This window comes from Gasterosteus aculeatus, unplaced genomic scaffold (assembly GCF_964276395.1).
Source record: "Gasterosteus aculeatus unplaced genomic scaffold, fGasAcu3.hap1.1 HAP1_SCAFFOLD_22, whole genome shotgun sequence".
Lineage (NCBI taxonomy): Eukaryota > Metazoa > Chordata > Actinopteri > Perciformes > Gasterosteidae > Gasterosteus > Gasterosteus aculeatus.
Window position 1 is genome coordinate 895,981 of NW_027554881.1, and position 23,866 is coordinate 919,846.

Consider the following 23,866-nt stretch of genomic DNA (forward strand, 5'->3'; position numbering starts at 1 on the left):
TCTCTACATCTACAACTCTGCATCTACAACTCTACAACACTCTACATCTACAACTCTACATCTACAACTCTGCATCTACAACTCTACATCTCTACATCTACAACTCTGCATCTCTACATCTACAACTCTACAACTCTGCATCTACAACTCTAAAACTCTGCATCTACATCTCTGCATCTACATCTCTACATCTACAACTCTACATCTACAACTCTACAACACTCTACATCTACAACTCTACATCTACAACTCTGCATCTACAACTCTACATCTCTACATCTATGCATCTACAACTCTGCATCTACAACTCTGCATCTACATCTCTGCATCTACATCTCTGCATCTACATCTCTGCATCTACAACTCTGCATCTACAACTCTACAACTCTGCATCTACAACTCTGCATCTCTACATCTACAACTCTACCACTCTGCATCTACATCTACAACTCTACATCTACATCTACATCTCTACAACTCTGCATCTACAACTCTGCATCTGCATCTACAACTCTACAACTCTGCATCTACAACTCTACATCTACAACTCTATATCTCTACATCTACAACTCTATCTCTACATCTACAACTCTACATCTACAACTCTCTACAACTCTGCATCTACATCTCTGCATCTACATCTCTGCATCTACAACTCTGCATCTACATCTCTACATCTACAACTCTGCATCTACAACTCTACATCTCTACATCTTCAACTCTCTACAACTCTACATCTACATCTCTACATCTACAACTCTGCATCTACAACTCTACAACACTCTACATCTACAACTCTACATCTACAACTCTCTACATCTACAACTCTACAACTCTCTACATCTACAACTCTACATCTACATCTCTGCATCTACATCTCTACATCTACAACTCTACATCTACAACTCTACAACACTCTACATCTACAACTCTACATCTACAACTCTGCATCTACAACTCTACATCTCTACATCTCTGCATCTACAACTCTGCATCTACAACTCTGCATCTACATCTCTACATCTACAACTCTCTACATCTACAACTCTACAACACTCTACATCTACAACTCTACATCTCTGCATCTACAACTCTGCATCTACAACTCTATATCTCTACATCTACAACTCTATCTCTACATCTACAACTCTACATCTACAACTCTGCATCTACATCTCTGCATCTACATCTCTGCATCTACAACTCTGCATCTACATCTCTACATCTACAACTCTGCATCTACAACTCTACATCTCTACATCTACAACTCTCTACAACTCTACATCTACATCTCTACATCTACAACTCTGCATCTACAACTCTCTACATCTACAACTCTACAACTCTCTACATCTACAACTCTACATCTACATCTCTGCATCTACATCTCTACATCTACAACTCTACATCTACAACTCTACAACTCTCAACATCTACAACTCTACAACACTCTACATCTACAACTCTACATCTACAACTCTACATCTACAACTCTACATCTACAACTCTACATCTCTGCATCTACAACTCTGCATCTACATCTCTGCATCTACAACTCTCTACATCTACAACTCTCTGCATCTACAACTCTCTACATCTACAACTCTACATCTACAACTCTCTACAACTCTACATCTACAACTCTCTACAACTCTACATCTACAACTCTCTACATCTCTACATCTACAACTCTCTACATCTACAACTCTCTACATCACTACATCTACAACTCTCTACAACTCTACATCTCTACTTCTACAACTCTACATCTACAACTCTCTACAACTCTACATCTACATCTCTACATCTACAACTCTGCATCTACATCTCTACATCTACAACTCTACATCTACAACTCTACAACACTCTACATCTACAACTCTACATCTACAACTCTGCATCTACAACTCTACATCTCTACATCTCTGCATCTACAACTCTGCATCTACAACTCTGCATCTACATCTCTACATCTACAACTCTCTACATCTACAACTCTACAACACTCTACATCTACAACTCTACATCTCTGCATCTACAACTCTGCATCTACAACTCTATATCTCTACATCTACAACTCTATCTCTACATCTACAACTCTACATCTACAACTCTGCATCTACATCTCTGCATCTACATCTCTGCATCTACAACTCTGCATCTACATCTCTACATCTACAACTCTGCATCTACAACTCTACATCTCTACATCTACAACTCTCTACAACTCTACATCTACATCTCTACATCTACATCTCTACAACTCTGCATCTACAACTCTGCATCTACAACTCTGCATCTACAACTCTACATTTACAACTCTATATCTCTACATCTACAACTCTATCTCTACATCTACAACTCTCTACAACTCTGCATCTACATCTCTGCATCTACATCTCTGCATCTACAACTCTGCATCTACATCTCTACATCTACAACTCTGCATCTACAACTCTACAACTCTACATCTACAACTCTCTACAACTCTGCATCTACATCTCTGCATCTACATCTCTGCATCTACAACTCTGCATCTACATCTCTACATCTACAACTCTGCATCTACAACTCTACAACTCTGCATCTACAACTCTGCATCTCTACATCTACAACTCTACATCTCTACATCTACAACTCTACAACTCTGCATCTACAACTCTACAACTCTGCATCTACAACTCTACATCTACAACTCTATATCTCTACATCTACAACTCTACATCTACAACTCTATCTCTACATCTACAACTCTACATCTACAACTCTACATCTCTGCATCTACAACTCTGCATCTACAACTATATATCTCTACATCTACAACTCTATCTCTACATCTACAACTCTACATCTACAACTCTGCATCTACATCTCTGCATCTACATCTCTGCATCTACAACTCTGCATCTACATCTCTACATCTACAACTCTGCATCTACAACTCTACATCTCTACATCTACAACTCTCTACAACTCTACATCTACATCTCTACATCTACAACTCTGCATCTACAACTCTCTACATCTACAACTCTACAACTCTCTACATCTACAACTCTACATCTACATCTCTGCATCTACATCTCTACATCTACAACTCTACATCTACAACTCTACAACTCTCAACATCTACAACTCTACAACACTCTACATCTACAACTCTACATCTACAACTCTACATCTACAACTCTACATCTACAACTCTACATCTCTGCATCTACAACTCTGCATCTACATCTCTGCATCTACAACTCTCTACATCTACAACTCTCTGCATCTACAACTCTCTACATCTACAACTCTACATCTACAACTCTCTACAACTCTACATCTACAACTCTCTACAACTCTACATCTACAACTCTCTACATCTCTACATCTACAACTCTCTACATCTACAACTCTCTACATCACTACATCTACAACTCTCTACAACTCTACATCTCTACTTCTACAACTCTACATCTACAACTCTCTACAACTCTACATCTACATCTCTACATCTACAACTCTGCATCTACATCTCTACATCTACAACTCTACATCTACAACTCTACAACACTCTACATCTACAACTCTACATCTACAACTCTGCATCTACAACTCTACATCTCTACATCTCTGCATCTACAACTCTGCATCTACAACTCTGCATCTACATCTCTACATCTACAACTCTCTACATCTACAACTCTACAACACTCTACATCTACAACTCTACATCTCTGCATTTACAACTCTGCATCTACAACTCTATATCTCTACATCTACAACTCTATCTCTACATCTACAACTCTACATCTACAACTCTGCATCTACATCTCTGCATCTACATCTCTGCATCTACAACTCTGCATCTACATCTCTACATCTACAACTCTGCATCTACAACTCTACATCTCTACATCTACAACTCTCTACAACTCTACATCTACATCTCTACATCTACATCTCTACAACTCTGCATCTACAACTCTGCATCTACAACTCTGCATCTACAACTCTACATTTACAACTCTATATCTCTACATCTACAACTCTATCTCTACATCTACAACTCTCTACAACTCTGCATCTACATCTCTGCATCTACATCTCTGCATCTACAACTCTGCATCTACATCTCTACATCTACAACTCTGCATCTACAACTCTACAACTCTACATCTACAACTCTCTACAACTCTGCATCTACATCTCTGCATCTACATCTCTGCATCTACAACTCTGCATCTACATCTCTACATCTACAACTCTGCATCTACAACTCTACAACTCTGCATCTACAACTCTGCATCTCTACATCTACAACTCTACATCTCTACATCTACAACTCTACAACTCTGCATCTACAACTCTACAACTCTGCATCTACAACTCTACATCTACAACTCTATATCTCTACATCTACAACTCTACATCTACAACTCTATCTCTACATCTACAACTCTACATCTACAACTCTCAACATCTCTGCAACTCTGCATCTACATCTCTGCATCTGCATCTACATCTCTGCATCTACAACTCTGCATCTACAACTCTACAACTCGGCATCTACAACTCTGCATCTCTACATCTACAACTCTACAACTCTGCATCTACATCTACAACTCTACATCTACATCTACATCTCTACAACTCTGCATCTACAACTCTACATCTACAACTCTATATCTCTACATCTACAACTCTATCTCTACATCTACAACTCTACATCTACAACTCTCTACAACTCTGCATCTACATCTACAACTCTACATCTACATCTACATCTCTACAACTCTGCATCTACAACTCTACAACTCTGCATCTACAACTCTACATCTACAACTCTATATCTCTACATCTACAACTCTATCTCTACATCTACAACTCTACATCTACAACTCTCTACAACTCTGCATCTACATCTCTGCATCTACATCTCTGCATCTACAACTCTGCATCTACATCTCTACATCTACAACTCTGCATCTACAACTCTACATCTCTACATCTACAACTCTCTACAACTCTACATCTACATCTCTACATCTACAACTCTGCATCTACAACTCTACAACACTCTACATCTACAACTCTACATCTACAACTCTGCATCTACAACTCTACATCTCTACATCTACAACTCTGCATCTCTACATCTACAACTCTACAACTCTGCATCTACAACTCTAAAACTCTGCATCTACATCTCTGCATCTACATCTCTACATCTACAACTCTACATCTACAACTCTACAACACTCTACATCTACAACTCTACATCTACAACTCTGCATCTACAACTCTACATCTCTACATCTATGCATCTACAACTCTGCATCTACAACTCTGCATCTACATCTCTGCATCTACATCTCTGCATCTACATCTCTGCATCTACAACTCTGCATCTACAACTCTACAACTCTGCATCTACAACTCTGCATCTCTACATCTACAACTCTACCACTCTGCATCTACATCTACAACTCTACATCTACATCTACATCTCTACAACTCTGCATCTACAACTCTGCATCTGCATCTACAACTCTACAACTCTGCATCTACAACTCTACATCTACAACTCTATATCTCTACATCTACAACTCTATCTCTACATCTACAACTCTACATCTACAACTCTCTACAACTCTGCATCTACATCTCTGCATCTACATCTCTGCATCTACAACTCTGCATCTACATCTCTACATCTACAACTCTGCATCTACAACTCTACATCTCTACATCTACAACTCTCTACAACTCTACATCTACATCTCTACATCTACAACTCTGCATCTACAACTCTACAACACTCTACATCTACAACTCTACATCTACAACTCTCTACATCTACAACTCTACAACTCTCTACATCTACAACTCTACATCTACATCTCTGCATCTACATCTCTACATCTACAACTCTACATCTACAACTCTACAACACTCTACATCTACAACTCTACATCTACAACTCTGCATCTACAACTCTACATCTCTACAACTCTGCATCTACAACTCTGCATCTACAACTCTGCATCTACAACTCTACATTTACAACTCTATATCTCTACATCTACAACTCTATCTCTACATCTACAACTCTCTACAACTCTGCATCTACATCTCTGCATCTACATCTCTGCATCTACAACTCTGCATCTACATCTCTACATCTACAACTCTGCATCTACAACTCTACAACTCTACATCTACAACTCTCTACAACTCTGCATCTACATCTCTGCATCTACATCTCTGCATCTACAACTCTGCATCTACATCTCTACATCTACAACTCTGCATCTACAACTCTACAACTCTGCATCTACAACTCTGCATCTCTACATCTACAACTCTACATCTCTACATCTACAACTCTACAACTCTGCATCTACAACTCTACAACTCTGCATCTACAACTCTACATCTACAACTCTATATCTCTACATCTACAACTCTACATCTACAACTCTATCTCTACATCTACAACTCTACATCTACAACTCTCAACATCTCTGCAACTCTGCATCTACATCTCTGCATCTGCATCTACATCTCTGCATCTACAACTCTGCATCTACAACTCTACAACTCGGCATCTACAACTCTGCATCTCTACATCTACAACTCTACAACTCTGCATCTACATCTACAACTCTACATCTACATCTACATCTCTACAACTCTGCATCTACAACTCTACATCTACAACTCTATATCTCTACATCTACAACTCTATCTCTACATCTACAACTCTACATCTACAACTCTCTACAACTCTGCATCTACATCTACAACTCTACATCTACATCTACATCTCTACAACTCTGCATCTACAACTCTACAACTCTGCATCTACAACTCTACATCTACAACTCTATATCTCTACATCTACAACTCTATCTCTACATCTACAACTCTACATCTACAACTCTCTACAACTCTGCATCTACATCTCTGCATCTACATCTCTGCATCTACAACTCTGCATCTACATCTCTACATCTACAACTCTGCATCTACAACTCTACATCTCTACATCTACAACTCTCTACAACTCTACATCTACATCTCTACATCTACAACTCTGCATCTACAACTCTACAACACTCTACATCTACAACTCTACATCTACAACTCTGCATCTACAACTCTACATCTCTACATCTACAACTCTGCATCTCTACATCTACAACTCTACAACTCTGCATCTACAACTCTAAAACTCTGCATCTACATCTCTGCATCTACATCTCTACATCTACAACTCTACATCTACAACTCTACAACACTCTACATCTACAACTCTACATCTACAACTCTGCATCTACAACTCTACATCTCTACATCTATGCATCTACAACTCTGCATCTACAACTCTGCATCTACATCTCTGCATCTACATCTCTGCATCTACATCTCTGCATCTACAACTCTGCATCTACAACTCTACATCTCTGCATCTACAACTCTGCATCTACATCTCTGCATCTACAACTCTCTACATCTACAACTCTCTGCATCTACAACTCTCTACATCTACAACTCTACATCTACAACTCTCTACAACTCTACATCTACAACTCTCTACAACTCTACATCTACAACTCTCTACATCTCTACATCTACAACTCTCTACATCTACAACTCTCTACATCACTACATCTACAACTCTCTACAACTCTACATCTCTACTTCTACAACTCTACATCTACAACTCTCTACATCTACAACTCTCTGCATCTACAACTCTCTACATCTACAACTCTACATCTACAACTCTCTACAACTCTACATCTACAACTCTCTACAACTCTACATCTACAACTCTCTACATCTCTACATCTACAACTCTCTACATCTACAACTCTCTACATCACTACATCTACAACTCTCTACAACTCTACATCTCTACTTCTACAACTCTACATCTACAACTCTCTACAACTCTACATCTACATCTCTACATCTACAACTCTGCATCTACATCTCTACATCTACAACTCTACATCTACAACTCTACAACACTCTACATCTACAACTCTACATCTACAACTCTGCATCTACAACTCTACATCTCTACATCTCTGCATCTACAACTCTGCATCTACAACTCTGCATCTACATCTCTACATCTACAACTCTCTACATCTACAACTCTACAACACTCTACATCTACAACTCTACATCTCTGCATCTACAACTCTGCATCTACAACTCTATATCTCTACATCTACAACTCTATCTCTACATCTACAACTCTACATCTACAACTCTGCATCTACATCTCTGCATCTACATCTCTGCATCTACAACTCTGCATCTACATCTCTACATCTACAACTCTGCATCTACAACTCTACATCTCTACATCTACAACTCTCTACAACTCTACATCTACATCTCTACATCTACATCTCTACAACTCTGCATCTACAACTCTGCATCTACAACTCTGCATCTACAACTCTACATTTACAACTCTATATCTCTACATCTACAACTCTATCTCTACATCTACAACTCTCTACAACTCTGCATCTACATCTCTGCATCTACATCTCTGCATCTACAACTCTGCATCTACATCTCTACATCTACAACTCTGCATCTACAACTCTACAACTCTACATCTACAACTCTCTACAACTCTGCATCTACATCTCTGCATCTACATCTCTGCATCTACAACTCTGCATCTACATCTCTACATCTACAACTCTGCATCTACAACTCTACAACTCTGCATCTACAACTCTGCATCTCTACATCTACAACTCTACATCTCTACATCTACAACTCTACAACTCTGCATCTACAACTCTACAACTCTGCATCTACAACTCTACATCTACAACTCTATATATCTACATCTACAACTCTACATCTACAACTCTATCTCTACATCTACAACTCTACATCTACAACTCTCTACATCTCTGCAACTCTGCATCTACATCTCTGCATCTGCATCTACATCTCTGCATCTACAACTCTGCATCTACAACTCTACAACTCTGCATCTACAACTCTGCATCTCTACATCTACAACTCTACAACTCTGCATCTACATCTACAACTCTACATCTACATCTACATCTCTACAACTCTGCATCTACAACTCTACATCTACAACTCTATATCTCTACATCTACAACTCTATCTCTACATCTACAACTCTACATCTACAACTCTCTACAACTCTGCATCTACATCTCTGCATCTACATCTCTGCATCTACAACTCTGCATCTACATCTCTACATCTACAACTCTGCATCTACAACTCTACATCTCTACATCTACAACTCTCTACAACTCTACATCTACATCTCTACATCTACAACTCTGCATCTACAACTCTACAACACTCTACATCTACAACTCTACATCTACAACTCTCTACATCTACAACTCTACAACTCTCTACATCTACAACTCTACATCTACATCTCTGCATCTACATCTCTACATCTACAACTCTACATCTACAACTCTACAACACTCTACATCTACAACTCTACATCTACAACTCTGCATCTACAACTCTACATCTCTACATCTACAACTCTCTACAACTCTACATCTCTACATCTACAACTCTGCATCTACAACTCTACAACACTCTACATCTACAACTCTACATCTACAACTCTCTACATCTACAACTCTACAACTCTCTACATCTACAACTCTACATCTACATCTCTGCATCTACATCTCTACATCTACAACTCTACATCTACAACTCTACAACACTCTACATCTACAACTCTACATCTACAACTCTGCATTTACAACTCTACATCTCTACATCTCTGCATCTACAACTCTGCATCTACAACTCTGCATCTACATCCCTACATCTACAACTCTCTACATCTACAACTCTACAACACTCTACATCTACAACTCTACATCTCTGCATCTACAACTCTGCATCTACAACTCTATATCTCTACATCTACAACTCTATCTCTACATCTACAACTCTACATCTACAACTCTGCATCTACATCTCTGCATCTACATCTCTGCATCTACAACTCTGCATCTACATCTCTACATCTACAACTCTGCATCTACAACTCTACATCTCTACATCTACAACTCTCTACAACTCTACATCTACATCTCTACATCTACAACTCTGCATCTACAACTCTCTACATCTACAACTCTACAACTCTCTACATCTACAACTCTACATCTACATCTCTGCATCTACATCTCTACATCTACAACTCTACATCTACAACTCTACAACTCTCTACATCTACAACTCTACAACACTCTACATCTACAACTCTACATCTACAACTCTACATCTACAACTCTACATCTACAACTCTACATCTCTGCATCTACAACTCTGCATCTACATCTCTGCATCTACAACTCTCTACATCTACAACTCTCTGCATCTACAACTCTCTACATCTACAACTCTACATCTACAACTCTCTACAACTCTACATCTACAACTCTCTACAACTCTACATCTACAACTCTCTACATCTCTACATCTACAACTCTCTACATCTACAACTCTCTACATCACTACATCTACAACTCTCTACAACTCTACATCTCTACTTCTACAACTCTACATTTACAACTCTCTACAACTCTACATCTACATCTCTACATCTACAACTCTGCATCTACATCTACAACTCTACATCTACATCTACATCTCTACAACTCTGCATCTACAACTCTACATCTACAACTCTATATCTCTACATCTACAACTCTATCTCTACATCTACAACTCTACATCTACAACTCTCTACAACTCTGCATCTACATCTCTGCATCTACATCTCTGCATCTACAACTCTGCATCTACATCTCTACATCTACAACTCTGCATCTACAACTCTACATCTCTACATCTACAACTCTCTACAACTCTACATCTACATCTCTACATCTACAACTCTGCATCTACAACTCTGCATCTACAACTCTACAACACTCTACATCTACAACTCTACATCTACAACTCTGCATCTACAACTCTACATCTCTACATCTACAACTCTGCATCTCTACATCTACAACTCTACAACTCTGCATCTACAACTCTAAAACTCTGCATCTACATCTCTGCATCTACATCTCTACATCTACAACTCTACATCTACAACTCTACAACACTCTACATCTACAACTCTACATCTACAACTCTGCATCTACAACTCTACATCTCTACATCTCTGCATCTACAACTCTGCATCTACAACTCTGCATCTACATCTCTACATCTACAACTCTCTACATCTACAACTCTACAACACTCTACATCTAAAACTCTACATCTACAACTCTACATCTCTGCATCTACAACTCTGCATCTACAACTCTGAATCTACATCTCTGCATCTACAACTCTCTACATCTACAACTCTACATCTACAACTCTCTACAACTCTACATCTACAACTCTCTACAACTCTACATCTACAACTCTCTACATCTCTACATCTACAACTCTCTACATCTACAACTCTCTACATCACTACATCTACAACTCTCTACAACTCTACATCTCTACATCTTCAACTCTACATCTCTACATCTACAACTCTCTACAACTCTACATCTACATCTCTACATCTACAACTCTGCATCTACATCTACAACTCTACATCTACATCTACAACTCTACATCTACATCTCTACAACTCTGCATCTACAACTCTGCATCTACATCTCTGCATCTACAACTCTACAACTCTACATCTACAACTCTATATCTCTACATCTACAACTCTATCTCTACATCTACAACTCTACATCTACAACTCTCTACAACTCTGCATCTACATCTCTGCATCTACATCTCTGCATCTACAACTCTGCATCTACATCTCTACATCTACAACTCTGCATCTACAACTCTACATTTCTACATCGACAACTCTCTACAACTCTACATCTACATATCTACATCTACAACTCTGCATCCACAACTCTACATCTACATCTCTACAACTCTGCATCTACAACTCTGGATCTACATCTCTACATCTACAACTCTGCATCTACAACTCTGCATCTACATCTCTACATCTACAACTCTGCATCTACAACTCTACAACTCCGCATCTACAACTCTGCATCTCTACATCTACAACTCTACAACTCTGCATCTACAACTCTAAAACTCTGCATCTACAACTCTACATCTACAACTATATATCTCTACATCTACAACTCTACATCTACAACTCTATATCTCTACATCTACAACTCTATATCTCTACATCTACAACTCTACATCTACAACTCTATCTCTACATCTACAACTCTCTACATCTCTACAACTCTGCATCTCTGCATCTACATCTCTGCATCTACATCTCTACATCTACAACTCTGCATCTACAACTCTACAACACTCTACATCTACAACTCTACATCTACAACTCTCTACATCTACAACTCTACAACTCTCTACATCTACAACTCTACATCTACATCTCTGCATCTACATCTCTACATCTACAACTCTACATCTACAACTCTACAACACTCTACATCTACAACTCTACATCTACAACTCTACATCTACAACTCTGCATCTACAACTCTACATCTCTACATCTCTGCATCTACAACTCTGCATCTACAACTCTGCATCTACATCTCTACATCTACAACTCTCTACATCTACAACTCTACAACACTCTACATCTACAACTCTACATCTCTGCATCTAAAACTCTGCATCTACAACTCTACATCTACAACTCTCTACAACTCTACATCTACAACTCTCTACAACTCTACATCTACAACTCTCTACATCTCTACATCTACAACTCTCTACATCTACAACTCTCTACATCACTACATCTACAACTCTCTACAACTCTACATCTCTACTTCTACAACTCTACATTTACAACTCTCTACAACTCTACATCTACATCTCTACATCTACAACTCTGCATCTACATCTACAACTCTACATCTACATCTACATCTCTACAACTCTGCATCTACAACTCTACATCTACAACTCTATATCTCTACATCTACAACTCTATCTCTACATCTACAACTCTACATCTACAACTCTCTACAACTCTGCATCTACATCTCTGCATCTACATCTCTGCATCTACAACTCTGCATCTACATCTCTACATCTACAACTCTGCATCTACAACTCTACATCTCTACATCTACAACTCTCTACAACTCTACATCTACATCTCTACATCTACAACTCTGCATCTACAACTCTGCATCTACAACTCTACAACACTCTACATCTACAACTCTACATCTACAACTCTGCATCTACAACTCTACATCTCTACATCTACAACTCTGCATCTCTACATCTACAACTCTACAACTCTGCATCTACAACTCTAAAACTCTGCATCTACATCTCTGCATCTACATCTCTACATCTACAACTCTACATCTACAACTCTACAACACTCTACATCTACAACTCTACATCTACAACTCTGCATCTACAACTCTACATCTCTACATCTCTGCATCTACAACTCTGCATCTACAACTCTGCATCTACATCTCTACATCTACAACTCTCTACATCTACAACTCTACAACACTCTACATCTACAACTCTACATCTACAACTCTACATCTCTGCATCTACAACTCTGCATCTACAACTCTGAATCTACATCTCTGCATCTACAACTCTCTACATCTACAACTCTACATCTACAACTCTCTACAACTCTACATCTACAACTCTCTACAACTCTACATCTACAACTCTCTACATCTCTACATCTACAACTCTCTACATCTACAACTCTCTACATCACTACATCTACAACTCTCTACAACTCTACATCTCTACATCTTCAACTCTACATCTCTACATCTACAACTCTCTACAACTCTACATCTACATCTCTACATCTACAACTCTGCATCTACATCTACAACTCTACATCTACATCTCTACAACTCTGCATCTACAACTCTGCATCTACATCTCTGCATCTACAACTCTACAACTCTACATCTACAACTCTATATCTCTACATCTACAACTCTATCTCTACATCTACAACTCTACATCTACAACTCTCTACAACTCTGCATCTACATCTCTGCATCTACATCTCTGCATCTACAACTCTGCATCTACATCTCTACATCTACAACTCTGCATCTACAACTCTACATCTCTACATCTACAACTCTCTACAACTCTACATCTACATATCTACATCTACAACTCTGCATCCACAACTCTACATCTACATCTCTACAACTCTGCATCTACAACTCTGGATCTACATCTCTACATCTACAACTCTGCATCTACAACTCTGCATCTACATCTCTACATCTACAACTCTGCATCTACAACTCTGCATCTCTACATCTACAACTCTACAACTCTGCATCTACAACTCTAAAACTCTGCATCTACAACTCTACATCTACAACTATATATCTCTACATCTACAACTCTACATCTACAACTCTATATCTCTACATCTACAACTCTATATCTCTACATCTACAACTCTACATCTACAACTCTATCTCTACATCTACAACTCTCTACATCTCTACAACTCTGCATCTCTGCATCTACATCTCTGCATCTACATCTCTACATCTACAACTCTGCATCTACAACTCTACAACACTCTACATCTACAACTCTACATCTACAACTCTCTACATCTACAACTCTACAACTCTCTACATCTACAACTCTACATCTACATCTCTGCATCTACATCTCTACATCTACAACTCTACATCTACAACTCTACAACACTCTACATCTACAACTCTACATCTACAACTCTGCATCTACAACTCTACATCTCTACATCTCTGCATCTACAACTCTGCATCTACAACTCTGCATCTACATCTCTACATCTACAACTCTCTACATCTACAACTCTACAACACTCTACATCTACAACTCTACATCTCTGCATCTACAACTCTGCATCTACAACTCTATATCTCTACATCTACAACTCTACATCTACAACTCTGCATCTACATCTCTGCATCTACATCTCTGCATCTACAACTCTGCATCTACATCTCTACATCTACAACTCTGCATCTACAACTCTACATCTACAACTCTCTACAACTCTACATCTACATCTCTACATCTACAACTCTGCATCTACAACTCTCTACATCTACAACTCTACATCTACATCTCTGCATCTACATCTCTACATCTACAACTCTACATCTACAACTCTACAACTCTCTACATCTACAACTCTACAACACTCTACATCTACAACTCTACATCTACAACTCTACATCTACAACTCTACATCTACAACTCTACATCTCTGCATCTACAACTCTGCATCTACATCTCTGCATCTACAACTCTCTACATCTACAACTCTCTGCATCTACAACTCTCTACATCTACAACTCTACATCTACAACTCTCTACAACTCTACATCTACAACTCTCTACAACTCTACATCTACAACTCTCTACATCTCTACATCTACAACTCTCTACATCTACAACTCTCTACATCACTACATCTACAACTCTCTACAACTCTACATCTCTACTTCTACAACTCTACATCTACAACTCTCTACAACTCTACATCTACATCTCTACATCTACAACTCTGCATCTACATCTACAACTCTACATCTACATCTACATCTCTACAACTCTGCATCTACAACTCTACAACTCTGCATCTACAACTCTACATCTACAACTCTATATCTCTACATCTACAACTCTATCTCTACATCTACAACTCTACATCTACAACTCTACAACACTCTACATCTACAACTCTACATCTACAACTCTGCATCTACAACTCTACATCTCTACATCTCTGCATCTACAACTCTGCATCTACAACTCTGCATCTACAACTCTACATCTACAACTCTATATCTCTACATCTACAACTCTATCTCTACATCTACAACTCTACATCTACAACTCTACAACACTCTACATCTACAACTCTACATCTACAACTCTGCATCTACAACTCTACATCTCTACATCTCTGCATCTACAACTCTGCATCTACAACTCTGCATCTACATCTCTACATCTACAACTCTCTACATCTACAACTCTACAACACTCTACATCTACAACTCTACATCTCTGCATCTACAACTCTGCATCTACAACTCTATATCTCTACATCTACAACTCTATCTCTACATCTACAACTCTACATCTACAACTCTGCATCTACATCTCTGCATCTACATCTCTGCATCTACAACTCTGCATCTACATCTCTACATCTACAACTCTGCATCTACAACTCTACATCTCTACATCTACAACTCTCTACAACTCTACATCTACATCTCTACATCTACATCTCTACAACTCTGCATCTACAACTCTGCATCTACAACTCTGCATCTACAACTCTACATCTACAACTCTATATCTCTACATCTACAACTCTATCTCTACATCTACAACTCTCTACAACTCTGCATCTACATCTCTGCATCTACATCTCTGCATCTACAACTCTGCATCTACATCTCTACATCTACAACTCTGCATCTACAACTCTACAACTCTACATCTACAACTCTCTACAACTCTGCATCTACATCTCTGCATCTACATCTCTGCATCTACAACTCTGCATCTACATCTCTACATCTACAACTCTGCATCTACAACTCTACAACTCTGCATCTACAACTCTGCATCTCTACATCTACAACTCTACATCTCTACATCTACAACTCTACAACTCTGCATCTACAACTCTACAACTCTGCATCTACAACTCTACATCTACAACTCTATATATCTACATCTACAACTCTACATCTACAACTCTATCTCTACATCTACAACTCTACATCTACAACTCTCTACATCTCTGCAACTCTGCATCTACATCTCTGCATCTGCATCTACATCTCTGCATCTACAACTCTGCATCTACAACTCTACAACTCTGCATCTACAACTCTGCATCTCTACATCTACAACTCTACAACTCTGCATCTACATCTACAACTCTACATCTACATCTCTACAACTCTGCATCTACAACTCTCTACATCTACAACTCTACAACTCTCTACATCTACAACTCTACATCTACATCTCTGCATCTACATCTCTACATCTACAACTCTACATCTACAACTCTACAACACTCTACATCTACAACTCTACATCTACAACTCTGCATCTACAACTCTACATCTCTACATCTACAACTCTCTACAACTCTACATCTACATCTCTACATCTACAACTCTGCATCTACAACTCTACAACACTCTACATCTACAACTCTACATCTACAACTCTCTACATCTACAACTCTACAACTCTCTACATCTACAACTCTACATCTACATCTCTGCATCTACATCTCTACATCTACAACTCTACATCTACAACTCTACAACACTCTACATCTACAACTCTACATCTACAACTCTGCATTTACAACTCTACATCTCTACATCTCTGCATCTACAACTCTGCATCTACAACTCTGCATCTACATCCCTACATCTACAACTCTCTACATCTACAACTCTACAACACTCTACATCTACAACTCTACATCTCTGCATCTACAACTCTGCATCTACAACTCTATATCTCTACATCTACAACTCTATCTCTACATCTACAACTCTACATCTACAACTCTGCATCTACATCTCTGCATCTACATCTCTGCATCTACAACTCTGCATCTACATCTCTACATCTACAACTCTGCATCTACAACTCTACATCTCTACATCTACAACTCTCTACAACTCTACATCTACATCTCTACATCTACAACTCTGCATCTACAACTCTCTACATCTACAACTCTACAACTCTCTACATCTACAACTCTACATCTACATCTCTGCATCTACATCTCTACATCTACAACTCTACATCTACAACTCTACAACTCTCTACATCTACAACTCTACAACACTCTACATCTACAACTCTACATCTACAACTCTACATCTACAACTCTACATCTACAACTCTACATCTCTGCATCTACAACTCTGCATCTACATCTCTGCATCTACAACTCTCTACATCTACAACTCTCTGCATCTACAACTCTCTACATCTACAACTCTACATCTACAACTCTCTACAACTCTACATCTACAACTCTCTACAACTCTACATCTACAACTCTCTACATCTCTACATCTACAACTCTCTACATCTACAACTCTCTACATCACTACATCTACAACTCTCTACAACTCTACATCTCTACTTCTACAACTCTACATTTACAACTCTCTACAACTCTACATCTACATCTCTACATCTACAACTCTGCATCTACATCTACAACTCTACATCTACATCTACATCTCTACAACTCTGCATCTACAACTCTACATCTACAACTCTATATCTCTACATCTACAACTCTATCTCTACATCTACAACTCTACATCTACAACTCTCTACAACTCTGCATCTACATCTCTGCATCTACATCTCTGCATCTACAACTCTGCATCTACATCTCTACATCTACAACTCTGCATCTACAACTCTACATCTCTACATCTACAACTCTCTACAACTCTACATCTACATCTCTACATCTACAACTCTGCATCTACAACTCTGCATCTACAACTCTACAACACTCTACATCTACAACTCTACATCTACAACTCTGCATCTACAACTCTACATCTCTACATCTACAACTCTGCATCTCTACATCTACAACTCTACAACTCTGCATCTACAACTCTAAAACTCTGCATCTACATCTCTGCATCTACATCTCTACATCTACAACTCTACATCTACAACTCTACAACACTCTACATCTACAACTCTACATCTACAACTCTGCATCTACAACTCTACATCTCTACATCTCTGCATCTACAACTCTGCATCTACAACTCTGCATCTACATCTCTACATCTACAACTCTCTACATCTACAACTCTACAACACTCTACATCTAAAACTCTACATCTACAACTCTACATCTCTGCATCTACAACTCTGCATCTACAACTCTGAATCTACATCTCTGCATCTACAACTCTCTACATCTACAACTCTACATCTACAACTCTCTACAACTCTACATCTACAACTCTCTACAACTCTACATCTACAACTCTCTACATCTCTACATCTACAACTCTCTACATCTACAACTCTCTACATCACTACATCTACAACTCTCTACAACTCTACATCTCTACATCTTCAACTCTACATCTCTACATCTACAACTCTCTACAACTCTACATCTACATCTCTACATCTACAACTCTGCATCTACATCTACAACTCTACATCTACATCTACAACTCTACATCTACATCTCTACAACTCTGCATCTACAACTCTGCATCTACATCTCTGCATCTACAACTCTACAACTCTACATCTACAACTCTATATCTCTACATCTACAACTCTATCTCTACATCTACAACTCTACATCTACAACTCTCTACAACTCTGCATCTACATCTCTGCATCTACATCTCTGCATCTACAACTCTGCATCTACATCTCTACATCTACAACTCTGCATCTACAACTCTACATTTCTACATCGACAACTCTCTACAACTCTACATCTACATATCTACATCTACAACTCTGCATCCACAACTCTACATCTACATCTCTACAACTCTGCATCTACAACTCTGGATCTACATCTCTACATCTACAACTCTGCATCTACAACTCTGCATCTACATCTCTACATCTACAACTCTGCATCTACAACTCTACAACTCCGCATCTACAACTCTGCATCTCTACATCTACAACTCTACAACTCTGCATCTACAACTCTAAAACTCTGCATCTACAACTCTACATCTACAACTATATATCTCTACATCTACAACTCTACATCTACAACTCTATATCTCTACATCTACAACTCTATATCTCTACATCTACAACTCTACATCTACAACTCTATCTCTACATCTACAACTCTCTACATCTCTACAACTCTGCATCTCTGCATCTACATCTCTGCATCTACATCTCTACATCTACAACTCTGCATCTACAACTCTACAACACTCTACATCTACAACTCTACATCTACAACTCTCTACATCTACAACTCTACAACTCTCTACATCTACAACTCTACATCTACATCTCTGCATCTACATCTCTACATCTACAACTCTACATCTACAACTCTACAACACTCTACATCTACAACTCTACATCTACAACTCTACATCTACAACTCTGCATCTACAACTCTACATCTCTACATCTCTGCATCTACAACTCTGCATCTACAACTCTGCATCTACATCTCTACATCTACAACTCTCTACATCTACAACTCTACAACACTCTACATCTACAACTCTACATCTCTGCATCTAAAACTCTGCATCTACAACTCTACATCTACAACTCTCTACAACTCTACATCTACAACTCTCTACAACTCTACATCTACAACTCTCTACATCTCTACATCTACAACTCTCTACATCTACAACTCTCTACATCACTACATCTACAACTCTCTACAACTCTACATCTCTACTTCTACAACTCTACATTTACAACTCTCTACAACTCTACATCTACATCTCTACATCTACAACTCTGCATCTACATCTACAACTCTACATCTACATCTACATCTCTACAACTCTGCATCTACAACTCTACATCTACAACTCTATATCTCTACATCTACAACTCTATCTCTACATCTACAACTCTACATCTACAACTCTCTACAACTCTGCATCTACATCTCTGCATCTACATCTCTGCATCTACAACTCTGCATCTACATCTCTACATCTACAACTCTGCATCTACAACTCTACATCTCTACATCTACAACTCTCTACAACTCTACATCTACATCTCTACATCTACAACTCTGCATCTACAACTCTGCATCTACAACTCTACAACACTCTACATCTACAACTCTACATCTACAACTCTGCATCTACAACTCTACATCTCTACATCTACAACTCTGCATCTCTACATCTACAACTCTACAACTCTGCATCTACAACTCTAAAACTCTGCATCTACATCTCTGCATCTACATCTCTACATCTACAACTCTACATCTACAACTCTACAACACTCTACATCTACAACTCTACATCTACAACTCTGCATCTACAACTCTACATCTCTACATCTCTGCATCTACAACTCTGCATCTACAACTCTGCATCTACATCTCTACATCTACAACTCTCTACATCTACAACTCTACAACACTCTACATCTACAACTCTACATCTACAACTCTACATCTCTGCATCTACAACTCTGCATCTACAACTCTGAATCTACATCTCTGCATCTACAACTCTCTACATCTACAACTCTACATCTACAACTCTCTACAACTCTACATCTACAACTCTCTACAACTCTACATCTACAACTCTCTACATCTCTACATCTACAACTCTCTACATCTACAACTCTCTACATCACTACATCTACAACTCTCTACAACTCTACATCTCTACATCTTCAACTCTACATCTCTACATCTACAACTCTCTACAACTCTACATCTACATCTCTACATCTACAACTCTGCATCTACATCTACAACTCTACATCTACATCTCTACAACTCTGCATCTACAACTCTGCATCTACATCTCTGCATCTACAACTCTACAACTCTACATCTACAACTCTATATCTCTACATCTACAACTCTATCTCTACATCTACAACTCTACATCTACAACTCTCTACAACTCTGCATCTACATCTCTGCATCTACATCTCTGCATCTACAACTCTGCATCTACATCTCTACATCTACAACTCTGCATCTACAACTCTACATCTCTACATCTACAACTCTCTACAACTCTACATCTACATATCTACATCTACAACTCTGCATCCACAACTCTACATCTACATCTCTACAACTCTGCATCTACAACTCTGGATCTACATCTCTACATCTACAACTCTGCATCTACAACTCTGCATCTACATCTCTACATCTACAACTCTGCATCTACAACTCTGCATCTCTACATCTACAACTCTACAACTCTGCATCTACAACTCTAAAACTCTGCATCTACAACTCTACATCTACAACTATATATCTCTACATCTACAACTCTACATCTACAACTCTATATCTCTACATCTACAACTCTATATCTCTACATCTACAACTCTACATCTACAACTCTATCTCTACATCTACAACTCTCTACATCTCTACAACTCTGCATCTCTGCATCTACATCTCTGCATCTACATCTCTACATCTACAACTCTGCATCTACAACTCTACAACACTCTACATCTACAACTCTACATCTACAACTCTCTACATCTACAACTCTACAACTCTCTACATCTACAACTCTACATCTACATCTCTGCATCTACATCTCTACATCTACAACTCTACATCTACAACTCTACAACACTCTACATCTACAACTCTACATCTACAACTCTGCATCTACAACTCTACATCTCTACATCTCTGCATCTACAACTCTGCATCTACAACTCTGCATCTACATCTCTACATCTACAACTCTCTACATCTACAACTCTACAACACTCTACATCTACAACTCTACATCTCTGCATCTACAACTCTGCATCTACAACTCTATATCTCTACATCTACAACTCTACATCTACAACTCTGCATCTACATCTCTGCATCTACATCTCTGCATCTACAACTCTGCATCTACATCTCTACATCTACAACTCTGCATCTACAACTCTACATCTACAACTCTCTACAACTCTACATCTACATCTCTACATCTACAACTCTGCATCTACAACTCTCTACATCTACAACTCTACATCTACATCTCTGCATCTACATCTCTACATCTACAACTCTACATCTACAACTCTACAACTCTCTACATCTACAACTCTACAACACTCTACATCTACAACTCTACATCTACAACTCTACATCTACAACTCTACATCTACAACTCTACATCTCTGCATCTACAACTCTGCATCTACATCTCTGCATCTACAACTCTCTACATCTACAACTCTCTGCATCTACAACTCTCTACATCTACAACTCTACATCTACAACTCTCTACAACTCTACATCTACAACTCTCTACAACTCTACATCTACAACTCTCTACATCTCTACATCTACAACTCTCTACATCTACAACTCTCTACATCACTACATCTACAACTCTCTACAACTCTACATCTCTACTTCTACAACTCTACATCTACAACTCTCTACAACTCTACATCTACATCTCTACATCTACAACTCTGCATCTACATCTACAACTCTACATCTACATCTACATCTCTACAACTCTGCATCTACAACTCTACAACTCTGCATCTACAACTCTACATCTACAACTCTATATCTCTACATCTACAACTCTATCTCTACATCTACAACTCTACATCTACAACTCTACAACACTCTACATCTACAACTCTACATCTACAACTCTGCATCTACAACTCTACATCTCTACATCTCTGCATCTACAACTCTGCATCTACAACTCTGCATCTACAACTCTACATCTACAACTCTATATCTCTACATCTACAACTCTATCTCTACATCTACAACTCTACATCTACAACTCTACAACACTCTACATCTACAACTCTACATCTACAACTCTGCATCTACAACTCTACATCTCTACATCTCTGCATCTACAACTCTGCATCTACAACTCTGCATCTACATCTCTACATCTACAACTCTCTACATCTACAACTCTACAACACTCTACATCTACAACTCTACATCTCTGCATCTACAACTCTGCATCTACAACTCTATATC